The following is a 14324-nucleotide window of genomic DNA, read 5'->3' as shown; positions in this document are numbered from 1 at the left end:
GGGTATTGACCCTATATAACGTGCACACACTAATGAGACAGAGTTTTTCGATGGGTATGATCCCTATTTAACGTTCATACACTAATGAAACAAAGTTATGCGTTGGGTATGAACCCTATATAACGTGCACACACTATAGAGAAATAGTTTTTCGATGGGTATGAACCCTATATAACGTGCACACACTAATGAGAAAGAGTTTTTCGATTGGTATGAACCCTATATAAAGTTCATACACTAATGATACAAAATTTTGCGATGGGTATGACCCCTATATAATGTTCAATCACTGATGAGACAGAGTTATTTGATGGGTATGAACCCTACATAACGGTCATACACTGATGAGACAGATTTTGTCGATGGGTATGAACCCTATAAAACGTTCATACACTAATGATACAAAGTTTTTCGATGGGTATGGACCCTATATAACGTTCATACACTGGTGAGACAGAGTTTTTCGATGGGTATGAACCATATATAATGTTCAATCACTGATGAGACAGATTTTGTCGATGGGTATGAACCCTATAAAACGTTCATACACTATTGATACAGAGTTTTTCGATGGGTATGAACCCTATATAACGTTCATACACTATTGATACAAAGTTTTTCGATTGGTATGGACCCTATATAACATTCATACACTGGTGAGACAGAGTTTTGCGATGGGTATGACCCCTATATAATGTTCAATCACTGATGAGACAGAGTTATTTGATGGGTATGAACCCTATATAACGGTCATACACTGATGAGACAGATTTTGTCGATGGGTATGAACCCTATAAGACGTTCATACACTAATGATACAAAGTTTTTCGATAGGTATGGACCCTATATAACGTGCACACACTAATGAGACAGAGTTTTTCGATGGGTATGATCCCTATTTAACGTTCATACACTAATGAAACAAAGTTATGCGTTGGGTATGAACCCTATATAACGTGCACACACTATAGAGAGTTTTTCGATGGGTATGAACCCTATATAACGTGCACACACTAATGAGAAAGAGTTTTTCGATTGGTATGAGCCCTATATAAAGTTCATACACTAATGATACAAAATTTTGCGATGGGTATGACCGCTATATAATGTTCAATCACTGATGAGACAGAGTTATTTGATGGGTATGAACCCTATATAACGATCATACACTGATGAGACAGATTTTGTCGATGGGTATGAACCCTATAAAACGTTCATACACTAATGATACAAAGTTTTTCGATGGGTATGGACCCTATATAACGTTCATACACTGGTGAGACAGAGTTTTTCGATGGGTATGAACCCTATATAATGTTCAATCACTGATGAAGCAGATTTTGTCGATGGGTATGAACCCTATAAAACGTTCATACACTATTGATACAGAGTTTTTCGATGGGTATGAACCCTATATAACGTTCATACACTATTGATACAAAGTTTTTAGATGGATATGGACCCTATATAACGTTCATACACTGGTGAGACAGAGTTTTCGATGGGTATGACCCCTATATAATGTTCAATCACTGATGAGACAGAGTTATTTGATGGGTATGAACCCTATATAACGGTCATACACTGATGAGACAGATTTTGTCGATGGGTATGAACCCTATAAAACGTTCATACACTAATGATACAAAGTTTTTCGATAGGTATAGACCCTATATAACGTTTATACACTAATAAGACAGAGTTTTTCGATGGGTATTGACCCGATATAACGTTCGTACACTAATAAGACAGAGTTTTTCGATGGGTATGAACCCTATATAACGTTCATACACTGATGAGACAGAGTTATTCGATGGGTATTGACCCTATATAACTTGCACACACTAATGAGACAGATTTTGTCGATGAGTATGAACCCTATATAACGTTCATATACTAATGATACAAAGTTTTTCGATGGGTATGGACCCTATATAACGTTCAAACACTGGTGATCGAGACAGAGTTTTTCGATGGATATGAACCATATATAATGTTCATACACTGATATGACAGATTTTGTCGATGGATATGGACCCTACAAAACGTTCATACACTAATGATACAAAGTTTTTCGATGGGTATGGACCCTGCATAACGTTTGTACACTAATTAGACAGATTTTGTCGATAGGTATGGACCCTATATAACGTTCATACACTGATGAGACAGAGTTATTCGATGGGTATTGACCCTATATAACGTGCACACACTAATGAGACAGAGTTTTTCGATGGGTATGAACCCTATATAACGTTCATACACTAATGAAACAGAGTTTTTCGATGGGTATGAACCCTATTTAACGTGCACACACTAAAGAGAAAGAGTTTTTCGATGGGTATGAACCCTATATAAAGTTCATACACTAATGATACAAAGTTTTGCGATGGGTATGACCCCTATATAATGTTCAATCAATGATGAGACAGAGTTTTTCGATGGGTATGAACCATATATAATGTTCATACACTGATATGACAGATTTTGTCGATGGAAATGGACCAGGCTATAAAACGTTCATACACTAATGATAGAAAGTTTTTCGATGGGTATGGACCCTATATAACGTTTATACACTAATAATACAGAGTTTTTCGATGGGTATTGACCCGATATAACGTTCATACACTAATAAGACAGAGTTTTTCGATGGGTATGAACCCTATACTAGTATAACGTTCATACACTGATGAGACAGAGGTATTCGATGAGTATGAACCCTATATAACGTGCACACACTGATGAGACAGAGTTTTTCGATGGGTATGAACCCTATAAAACGTTCATACACTAATGATACAAAGTGTTTCGATGGGTATGGACCCTATATCATGTTCATACACTGACGAGACAGAGTTATTCGATGGGTATGAACCCTATATAATGTGCACACACTAATGAGACAGAGTTTTTCGATGGGAATGAACCCTATATAACGTTCATACACTATTGATACAGAGTTTTTCGATGGGAATGAACCCTATATAACGTTCATACACTATTGACACAGAGTTTTTCGATGGGTATGAACCCTATATAACGTTCATACACTGATGAGACAGAGTTATTCGATGGGTATGAACCTATATAACGTTCATACATTGATGAGACAGAGTTATTCGATGGGTATGAACCCTATATAACGTTCATACACTAATGAGACAGAGTTATTCGATTGGTATGAACCTATATAACGTTCATACATTGATGAGACAGAGTTATTCGATGGGTATGACCCCTGTATAACGTTGATACACTAAAGAGACAGAGTTTTTCGATGGGTATGAACCCTATATAACGTTCATGCATTAATGAGACATAATTTAATCGATGGGTATGGACCCTATATAACGTTCATTCACCAATAAGACAAAGTTATCCGATGGGTATATACCCTATACAATGTTCATACACCAATGAAACATAATGAGCCGGTTGATATATACCTTAAACAACTGTCATACATCAATGCGACAGAGTAATTCGATGGATATTTACCCTATTTATGTTTTTTCACCAATGAGACAAAGCTAGTCCATGGGTTTAAATCCTATACAACGGTAAAACACCAATGAGACAGTTATTCGATGGGTCTAAAACTTCTACATTGTTCGTACACCAATGAGACAACGTTAGTCGATTTGTATATAGCATACACCAATGAAACATAATTATTTGGTGGATATATATACCTTATACAACATGCATACACCAATTAAACAGAGTTATTCAATGGGTTGTCTTATTGTAAAAACAATTGTTCATTGCTGAAGGTCAGATTACCCTTAATTTCTTTAATCCATGATCACTGTTGGAGAGTTGTCTTATTGTAACGATTGTTTATTGTTGAAGGTCAGATTACCCTTAATTTCTTAAATCCATGATCACTATTGGAGAGTTGTCTTATTGTAACGATTGTTTATTGTTGAAGGTCAGATTACCCATAATTGCTTAAATCCATGATCACTATTGGAGAGTTGTCTTATTGTAACGATTGTTTATTGTTGAAGGTCAGATTACCCATAATTGCTTAAATCCATGATCACTGTTGGAGAGTTGTCTTATTGTAAAGATTGTCATTGTTGAATGTCAGATTACCCATAATTGCGTAAATCAATGATCACTGTTGGAGAGTTGTCTTATGTAACGATTGTTCATTGTTGAAGGTCAGATTACCCTTAATTTCTTAAATTCATTATCTCTGTTGGAGAGCTTTCTTATTGTAACAATTGTTTATTGTTGAAGGTCAGATTACCAATAGTTGCTTAAATTCATGATCACTGTTGGATGGTTGTCTTATTGTAACAATTGTTTATTGTTGAAGGTCAGATTACCCATAATTGCTTAAATGCATGATTTGTTGGAGAGTTGTATCTTTGTAACCATTGTTCATTTTTGAAGGTCAGATTATCAATACTTGCTTAAATCCACGATCTCGGTTTGATCAAGGTCATTTACAACAAACAATAGTTCCACACACCAGATCTGAAAGTTGATAACATCTGAGAAACTGAATTGCTGGCTAGTATGAAAATTAATCATTGACCAATAAAACCATAAAAAAAGAGGTCAATGTCAGGTAAACCATAATGTACAGCCTGCCTGTAATGGAATAATCATTCCATACATCCATACATCAAATACTGTTGACTTGCTGCTTACAACGTCCCAGAAAAAAATATGTGGTCAAGTTCATGTAGCTATCAGACTGATTTGTAATCATTTAATACACCAACTTAATATGATACACAGACAAAAAGTGTGCAAACCTATAGTCCCCTTTGACTGTCTAACTAAGAGCCTAATAACTTGCATATAATTTTGGGTTCAAAGTAGTAATAATATTTTTTGGTACAAACTTTATTTCATTCAATGTCATTTCAAACAACATGAGTCACAAACATTACAAATAATAAATCATTCAGTTAATGTTCTTATTGCATCTATGATAAAAAGCAAAGAAAGTTTGTGAGGGCTTTTCCATTGAACTGAGAGTAGGTAGGGACTTTCAAAATATCCCTACAATTAAGAACAATATTTTAGATAATTCTACATAATGATAAAAGATGCATACTGAACTAGTGAAAATGTGAGCTACTGCTCACTGATGATATCCCCGCCACAAGTGGATAATATTAATAGTGTTAAAATATGCAAGTGTTCGGTAAACAAGAAGTTGTCGAGTGATGAATCTGAAAACGCATCACACGGTATAGCTGACTTATATAAATCCTGAAACCAAATTTCAGAAATCCTTGTATTGTAATTCTTGAGAAAAATGTGACGAAAATTTTCAACTTGGCTATCAAGTGTAAAATCATACAAGTGTTTGGTAAACAGGAAGTTGTCAAGTGATCAATATGAAAACACATCACACGGTATAGCTGACTTAGATAAACACTGAAACCAAATTTCAGAAATCCTTGTATTGTAGTTCCTGAGAAAAATGTGACGAAAATTTTCAACTTGGCTACCATGTGTCAAATCATACAAGTGTTCGGTAAACAGGAAATTGTCAAGTGATCAATATGAAAACGCATCACACGGTATAGCTGACTTATATAAACCCTGAAATTAAATTTCAGAAATCCTTGTATTGTAGTTCCTGAGAAAAATGCGACGAAAAATATTCATGGGACAGAAGGACGGACGGACTGACGGACTGACAGAAAGAGGTAAAACAGTATACCCCCCTTTTTTTAAAAGGAAAGCGGGGGTATAATTAAGACCCATGACCCAAGTTTAATAATTTAACTTCCCTCCCTGATACATTTTAATGGAATAACCCTCACAGAGAATATACAGCTAAAAAAAAAAAAAAAAACATTTCATACGTGTGATATTGTTACGAAGACATACATTGAAATGTTTTACTTAAATATATGTAATTAATGTAAACACATGAATATTAAGTAAGTCAAGAGTATGGATAGTCATAGGAATGCACATAATAAGCGATACATTATTTTTTTTCTTTAATAAAAATGATATATAGTCAACATTATCATTAACACAATTTATGATGGAGTATGTGCTGTATAGATGTCTTATTTAGAATTTGAAATTTGTATGAAATGTTCGCAGACTTCAAAATAAATAATTATCACAAATGACAAAATCTTTTGAATCCCACAGAATAAAAAAAAATTGATTTGTTTTAGACTAATTAAAAAATTGGCAAACATGAATGTGTCCATTAAGTACAAGGATGCCCCACTCACACTATTATTTTATGTTCAGTGGACAGTGAAATGGGATCAAAAATCTAATTTGGCATTAAAGTTAGAAAGATAATATCATAGGGAATATGTGTTCTAAGTTGATTTCACTTCAACTTTATCAAAAAATACCTTGACCAAAAACTTTAACCTGGAGAGGGACAGACGGACAAAGGGGCGGACGAATGGACACATAGACCAGAAAACATAATGCCCCTCTACTATAGTAGTTGGGGCATAAACAATATCTAATGTGGTTAGATATTTGTTATTAAAGCTTCCTCTTATGAATAAATTCTATAAGATATATTTGTTTGTATAGCAGAGATAACAATGACTGCCAAAATTTAATGGTCATATACAAAAGAAATATTAAGTGCATTTCAAATATTAAATTCTTGCATATCTGTATCTTTCCTCTATCAATTTTCTTCTTAAATGACCTGAAAATAAAATCATTGTTTCATGGCTATTATAACATTTTTAATAAATAAAATGCAAAACAACCTGTTAGTGCTAACCTGTTAGTGCTAAAATTGAGTTTTCAATTTGAATTATCAATCTAATTTAAGGTCAAGGAACAGTAAATGGACTATTACACCACTGTCCCAGATTAGGGGAGGGTTTGAATTCTGCTAACATGTTTAACCCCTCCACATTCTCTTTGTAGTTGCCTGTCCCAAGTCAGGTGCCTGTAACTCAGTGGTTGTCATTTGTTTATGTGTTACATACCGGTATTTGTTTTTTGTTCCGTGACCTTATTTATATTTGTTTTGCAACATCAAAACTGAAATTTATGTATCAACGTCATATAGTTTTAAAAAAAAAATCTATGGAGAAGAATTAGAGATTTGATGAATTTTAAGACAGATTTTGGATGATTTTTTCCGATTTTAAGGGCTTTCTATACAAATGTTCACTCATATTGAAAGATTTCAATCAGTAAATTTTTCAAATGATAAATGAGATAAATGCATAACTTTTTCGGTTTCCACTAGAGCCAGAGTTCTATATATGCAAAATTTGACTGAAATCTGTGACATAGCCCATTTAATGTAACTTGACTTTAATAAAGATTTTTTCACATCTCCCCTCTGACTATAGAATCCATCTGCAATAGAAAGTTAAATTTGCAAAAACTTATCTATGAAGAGTATACAAAAATAATGTTACCTACAGATAGTAAAATGTAAAATTGAAAATTGGGATTTTTATAAAGAAACAACAACCTGACCAAAGAGCAGAAAGCAGCCAAAGGCCACCAATGGATCTTCAATACAACAAGAAAATCCCACAACCTGAAGCGTGCTCTTAATAGCTGTTTCTTAAACAAAAATATTTACTAGTTCAGTGATAATGGACGTCATACTTAACTTAACATTTGTTTTCGTTCCAATAATGAAATTTCATGTCATATCCAGAATAAACAGGTAGGCATTTCAATGTGTGGTTTATCATTAACATCTACATCATTAGGTCTCTGGTGGAGAATTGTCTCATTGGCAAACTTAACACCACATCTTTTCTTTTTGATACGTTTGTATGTACCATACACATAGAACAAGGGTAAAACCTGGATTGGAGTAATATAGATTCTATCACAGGGTTTTTTGTGTTTTAATATCAACTTGAAATAGATTTTTTTTCATATAAAAACATAAAGGGCTGCTCTAGAAAATACTATGTCCCGTCCCCCAAGAAAACATATAAAGGCTGTTCCAGAAAATATTATGCCCCCTCCAGGGAAGGTTATTAAAAAAAATTATGTATTTAAGAAAAAAAATATGTGGGTGGTTGTATTATGCATTATACTTTCATATCAAAATAAAACTTTAATATGTATGATATCATTGTATTACAATTTCAGGATATATCTGATAATTAAAATGTTATGCTTCAACAAAATTAAAAACAAAGGTCAAATGTTAAAAATAGTGTTGTCTCGTACAAGACTTAGAATATATTTGTCAAAGTAGGAATTTAAAAATCTGTAAAATTTCAAAAAATATTTTTTGATTGCTGTAGTTTTTAATTTATTTTGTGAAGAAGAATATTGTCAAGGTTAGAAACTTGCTTTTAAAAGGGATAACAGATATTATATGTGATGCACCAAAAACCCACCGGATGACAAGCTTGATTGTTTGTTGCTTTACGTCGTATTAGCACAGAAAGGCTATATCGCGGTGACCAGATGACAAGATATTTTTTACTTTGTTTGATATTTAGTTTCATGGTGTCCTTATACTTATGAAATGAACAAAGAAACTAAAAAAATGTGTAAGGGTTCCGCGGAACCCAGTGTCTTGCCTACTTTTGCTGTAACTCCCAGGCTCAACAAAAATGAGGAAAAAAAATATTCCTCTTGATACTATCTTTTGATTGTAAGAAGCTATTGTCCAAGTTTGGTAAAAAATTCAGGATAGTTTATGAATCGAATTAATGTTTTAAAAACTGTAACTGCAGACTGTATGTAATATTAACTGGAAGAAAAACTAAGTCAATTTATAAGTAAAATACAGATACACTGGTACAAACCCAGGATAGTTAAAGAAAGTTATTAAAATTCAAAAACTTTAACCACAGAGTGAATGTAATGTTTCCCCGCAGAAAAACTAAGTCCATTTATAGGTAAAAAACAGAAGAAATGGAATTTTATTTTTGCAAACCATTTATAAATAAAATACAGAAAAAATAGAATTTTAATTTTACTAAATTTCTTTATGGATACTATCTTATGATCATAAACAAGCTTCTATCCAAGTTTGGTAGAAATCCAGTATAGTTTAAGAAAGTTATTGAATTTTCAAAAACTTTAACCACAGAGTGAATTTGTGTGGACGCTTGAAAGTAGGATCACTTAGTCTTGCATTTTGGACTAAAGTCGAAGGCTCGACAAAAATCTGAGGTTGTCAGGTGTAGGACCTGTCTTGCATAAGTTAGTGATTCACATAAACAAATACCTAATTCTTTCCCAAACAAAGAGAAACATTTAATACAGTTTCAAGTTTCATAAATTTTGACACCAGAAACTAGACCATTTTTCATATTTAAATTTTCATTACATCTATACAGGTGTCATATGTGGAGCAGGATCTGCCTACCCTTCTAGATCACCTCCTTTTTTTAATAGGGTCAGCTTTAGTGTTACATATTTTATGCAATATTGGTTGTCTGTTGGTCTTTTGGTTAAATTTTTCTTTGGTACCTTTCGCTTCTCTTCTATTATAGCTTTTATTATAATATAAAGGGGGCTCGCAGGTCTGAATCAATTTTTTTTTAAAATATAGGATTTCGCAATTCTTTTCTATAAATAAACTTTATCCTAATCTTAAAAGAAAATTTAAATAAAAATATGGGTTCCCCGTTTATTTAAGCTCATAATCTGCATTTGAAAGAAGCATGTATTTCTGTTAAGGTACTTTTTTTCTGTTGAACTAATAGGAGAAAAAAAGGTAAAATCAAAAGAAAAAAAGAAAGAAATAACAGAAATCGCTTAAATTTTTCAATAGTTTAGTATAAGTACAGTTAATTTGAAAACAATAATAAAAAATAAAGGTCACCGATGAGTTAAAAGTTATTTCATTTTTTTCTTTAAAATGACATTTTTCACCAAGGGGAGATAATTTGGAGCATTTTCAATGATATAAACATTTTAAAAGTCATCTGGGGCCAAAACAAATTGGTTTTTTTTGGTTGATTTTTGTACAATATCATAAAGTAACACTAAAAGTGTAATAAATAAAATTTGAAATGAAAAAAAAAATGTTTCAATGTTTGCTGATGTATTTGTACCCTCGAGCCTCCTGAAAAGGAAAATGCAATAAAAAACCCAAAACAAATGGTCAAAATCAATCTTTAAGTGAAATGTCTCCTAAATATTACTGCAATTTTCAAAATTTCTCTACCATTTTTAAGACAATAAACATAACCTGAATTTGCCCTTCTGTTCTATTTTTAACCATGCATGGCAACTATGATGGTTGGCATGCCAGGTCCTTGGACAAGATATCCGAATGATGATTGTATACCAGTTTGGTTATATTTGGCTCAGTAGTTTCAGATTTGATTTTTGTAAAAGTAACCAGACAATTACGACAGACTTCAAGTGATGAGAAAAGCTCACTTGACCCTTTGGGTCAGATGAGCTTAACTGAAATGATTCATCTATCAGCCAACACATATAGACAATGAAAACATTTGTATGAATTTAACACTTATTATAGATATTACCATATGGAGAAAATCCAAGCAACACTGACAGTCTTTAATGCATGTTTTGCTTGTCTAAATTACTATAACCATTCACCTAAAAATAACAAAGAAACAATAACATGATAGCAAATTAATTAAAGTTGATAAATAAAGAGAAAAATAAAAAGTAATAAATGTGGATTTCTTGAATTAAATAAGTCAGTTTCCAATGGGAAACTCTATGCAAGAATGTAAGCCAAAGGGGAGATTTCTTGTTACATTGTTAATATTTCTTGGTTAAGTGCTCACAAGTTAAATCAATTAAAATGTGTATGTGTCTGTCTCAAATCTGGAACCAGGAGACTAATATTCAGTGGTTTGTTTCCATTAAAATTGTTTTTCTATTTATTCTATCATTAATTTAGTCATTACTTTTTCTAATTTAGTCTTTTACTACTCATGGTTGAAGGCATTACTTATTGTCCCTTCTACCCAAATCAATTGTGACTAGTTGTCACATTGGTAATCATGCCACATCTCTATCTTTTCAAACCTCTTTAGAAGTTCCTGTACATGTATAAAGTCTGTATCATATGAAAAAAAACCAAATATGAGTAAAAATGTATATGTTGATCATATGTTGTTTTCGGAGCCCAGAAATTTAGAAATGATCCGGCAGGTAAACTTATTGATCCTTTAAATAAACTCATTTAAACAATTACCAAATCAAAACTGTAATTAGGTCTTTGAATTTTGTTTTTATTGGAAATAATATTGATTTGTTATTATTTAATGAAAATCGAACTATAGTTATATACCTAATAATAAATATAGATTTATGGATCTTACAATCTGTCAATACCTGTATCTTGGCATTGCACAAGTTTTTGTTTTTCTCTTATTATGACACCTGTTCACTAAATCCATTAGATGGTGCATGTGTATTGATTGACAAATCAGTCTAAGATGCATGATTCTTTTTATAAGTTGTTATTGGCTTTGAACTAACTAGCTGTCAGTAACTGTAAACATTTGTTTTTCACTCATTTTTTTGTACATTAATTAGGCAGGTTTTTTTCTATTTTTTTGTTGGGATGTCCAAGTACCCATCCATGTCAACTTTCTGTTTTTTGGTAGATGTATTTCTATTTGTATCCATGAGCTGAGTTAAATTTTTTTCAACTGTGTTATTATGTTGTATTGTTAAACCACTTTTCCAGGTTAGGGGAAGGGTTAGTGCCTTCAAACTAGTTTAACCCTTCACAATCAAATGTGCCTGTCACATGTCAGGAACCTGTAGTGGATTTTTGCTGCTGTGACTGTGTTACATATATTTTTTTACATAAATTAAGCCATTATTTTTCTCGTTTGAATTGTTTTACATTTTTTGTTTTGAGGATTTTTATAGCTGCCTATGTGGTGTTGGTTTTGTTCTTTGTTGAAGGCTTACGGTGACATATAGTTGTTAATTTTGTGTCATTTTAAGCCCGACAAAGTTTTAAAAGTTTTGCTTAATATCTTTATTTCAAATTATTTAAATAATTTCTGTACAGTTGTAAGACATAAAAGTGTCCTGTGAAAAAGTGTCCATGTGGACATTTTTTCATAGATTTTTGGTATTTAATAATGTCCATTGCCATGAAATATTGTCCCTCAAGTGGACAGATTTTTACTGCAAAAGTTATGAAATAGTGTCCACCTACAGGACAAGTTGTCATAGAAGTGGCTATTCAATCGTGACCTCCAAGGGAAGTAATACAAAGGTCATTAACAAGTTTTATTACACTTGAATATTAATAAAAATCTAAAGGATTGATTGACATTGATTAATATACAAATGTTAACAAAAAAATAAGGATGGAAGTGAATAGAGAGAACTTAAAGTTTTAAGAAATACCAAGCTAACGATAATGACAATGAAAGAAGAACAAAAAGGAAGAAGAGTGTAAAGTATAACATCAAATGTGAAGAACTTTACTATATTTATTATGAGAAGGCAATAGAAATTATAGAATTTTGGTATTAAACACTGTCCATTGCCATGGAATGCTGTCCCCTAAGTATACAGCATTTTTCAGCAACAAAGATAATTATGAGTGCCAATGAGACAACTCTCTGTCAAGGTTACAATGTATTAAAGTTCGCAATTATTGGTAAAAAAATGTCTAGTAATAACAAGGCAATGGACATCATTTAATATTTTGATCATACCAAAAAAATGTCCTGATGGACATTATGTCCTGAAAATAGTGTCCACCTGTTCAAAATTATAGTATTAAATAATGTCCATGTTCATAGCATTTTTCATTCATGAGGACATATTTTCATAGGAAATTGTGTCCAGGACACATTTAAATAAGTAAATTTTGTCCATGTATTTACTATGAAATAAAGTCCTGTGGACATCATTTCATGGGAGACAATATTAAATCCTACACAGTATGTGGTTTACCATAAAACATTGTCTTATATGTGAATTGTTGGTGTTCTATTGTTATTCTTTGTCAAATTGTCTGTGAATTGGTCATACAGTGTCATACAGTATTGCTGCCAGATGGGACAGTATCTTGCTCTTTACTTCATCAAAAACTTTAAGGGCATCTGTACCTAAAAAATATACATTTTCATGTATGTGAATAGTCATCTAACTTTCAATAGTTTAGAGGGATTTTTTACCCAAATCATTACAATATTATCTTTGAAAAAAGCAATATTAGTACACAATGTACTACTGGAATTTATTCAAGAAATAAATAAGAAACAGTCAGAAACAATCTGTCAACACCTTATGGTGTTTATACATATATCTCAACTTGTTCGATGTGCTCCTGTATACTAGTACATGTACATTAATTGTAACAATACATTTGATTTTAATGAAAGAAATTGTAATCTCTGAATTACTGAAAATTGTTACACCAAAGTTCTTGATATTACAAACAAGTCAAAACATTTACAAAATGTTATCATTGAACAAGGACATCATTCGTAATTAAAGATCAACATGTAGACATCTTATACTTTCAGGTATTTCACATCCAATATTTTATGGCAATATTCTGTACCAAGCAATGAACTTGAACAAGGAGGATCTGAATTAAGGTCATTTCCTGAAAATTTAGAAGCAAGCTGTTGTCCAGATGTAGGTTTTGTATCCTGTTTAATTATTTATGATGACCTGAACACCTTTCTTTAATTTCCTTTTACCTCTTTCATATGTAACATGGGCTTAATGTCTGCCTCTTTTCCTAACCAAAGGCATTTTATCTAAAAATAAAAAAAACAGACATGAATTCATCATCTTCATAGAAGATCAGTTGTTCGACCTGTTAGTCAAACGCGTTTTGTTTAAATATATTTTTTCCCTTTTTTGGTATTTTGGAAAATGTTTTTGTGCTATTTAAAGACCCTTCTACAACGAAATTTGTTTGACATGCACACGTATAAAAATTGCGTTTTTTATCCAACGCAATCATAGGTTTGAACGTAGTTTTCAATTTAGACTCGTTCATAATATTGTTTATATATATATATATATACATTTAAAGTATGTGTTTTTGTTTGGTTTAGTCACACATTCTATAAGTTGATCCACATGACAAAAACGTTTGAATTGAAGTTAATAAGACAATAACAATCAACACCAAGGTGTAAACAAAGACTCGTAAAATCAAAAGACATTTACATGAACACTATAAAAAATAAATAAGAAACAACACGAACTCCACTAAAAACCGGGAGTGAAGTCAGGTGCTCCAAGAGTGGATCTATGGGATCAAATTAACGAAAATAAGGAATGTTTCAAAGCGACAACACCCCTGCCAAAGAGTACTGTTACACCACTGTTCCAGGTTAGGATGGATGGCGCCCACAAACATGTTTCAGTTCGCCTCATTCTGTATAAGCCTGTCT

General features: G+C 32.3%; 1 long non-coding RNA gene across 1 annotated transcript; it reads right to left on the bottom strand.

Annotated features, from left to right (window-relative positions):
- Window positions 1-6530: 6530 nt before the first annotated feature.
- On the bottom strand, window positions 6531-13679 carry LOC134681773 (uncharacterized). The gene is made up of 4 exons (XR_010100687.1): window positions 13620-13679; window positions 12865-13019; window positions 10452-10527; window positions 6531-6664 (listed from the first exon to the last, which is right to left on the bottom strand). It is a non-coding gene; the product is annotated as an uncharacterized LOC134681773 (long non-coding RNA).
- Between the last annotated feature and the right edge of the window lie 645 nt (window positions 13680-14324).

Source organism: Mytilus trossulus, chromosome 8 (genome assembly GCF_036588685.1).
Source record: "Mytilus trossulus isolate FHL-02 chromosome 8, PNRI_Mtr1.1.1.hap1, whole genome shotgun sequence".
Classification (NCBI taxonomy): Eukaryota; Metazoa; Mollusca; class Bivalvia; order Mytilida; family Mytilidae; genus Mytilus; species Mytilus trossulus.
Note: the sequence above shows the minus strand (reverse complement) of the source record. Positions and strands in the feature narration are given on the sequence as shown.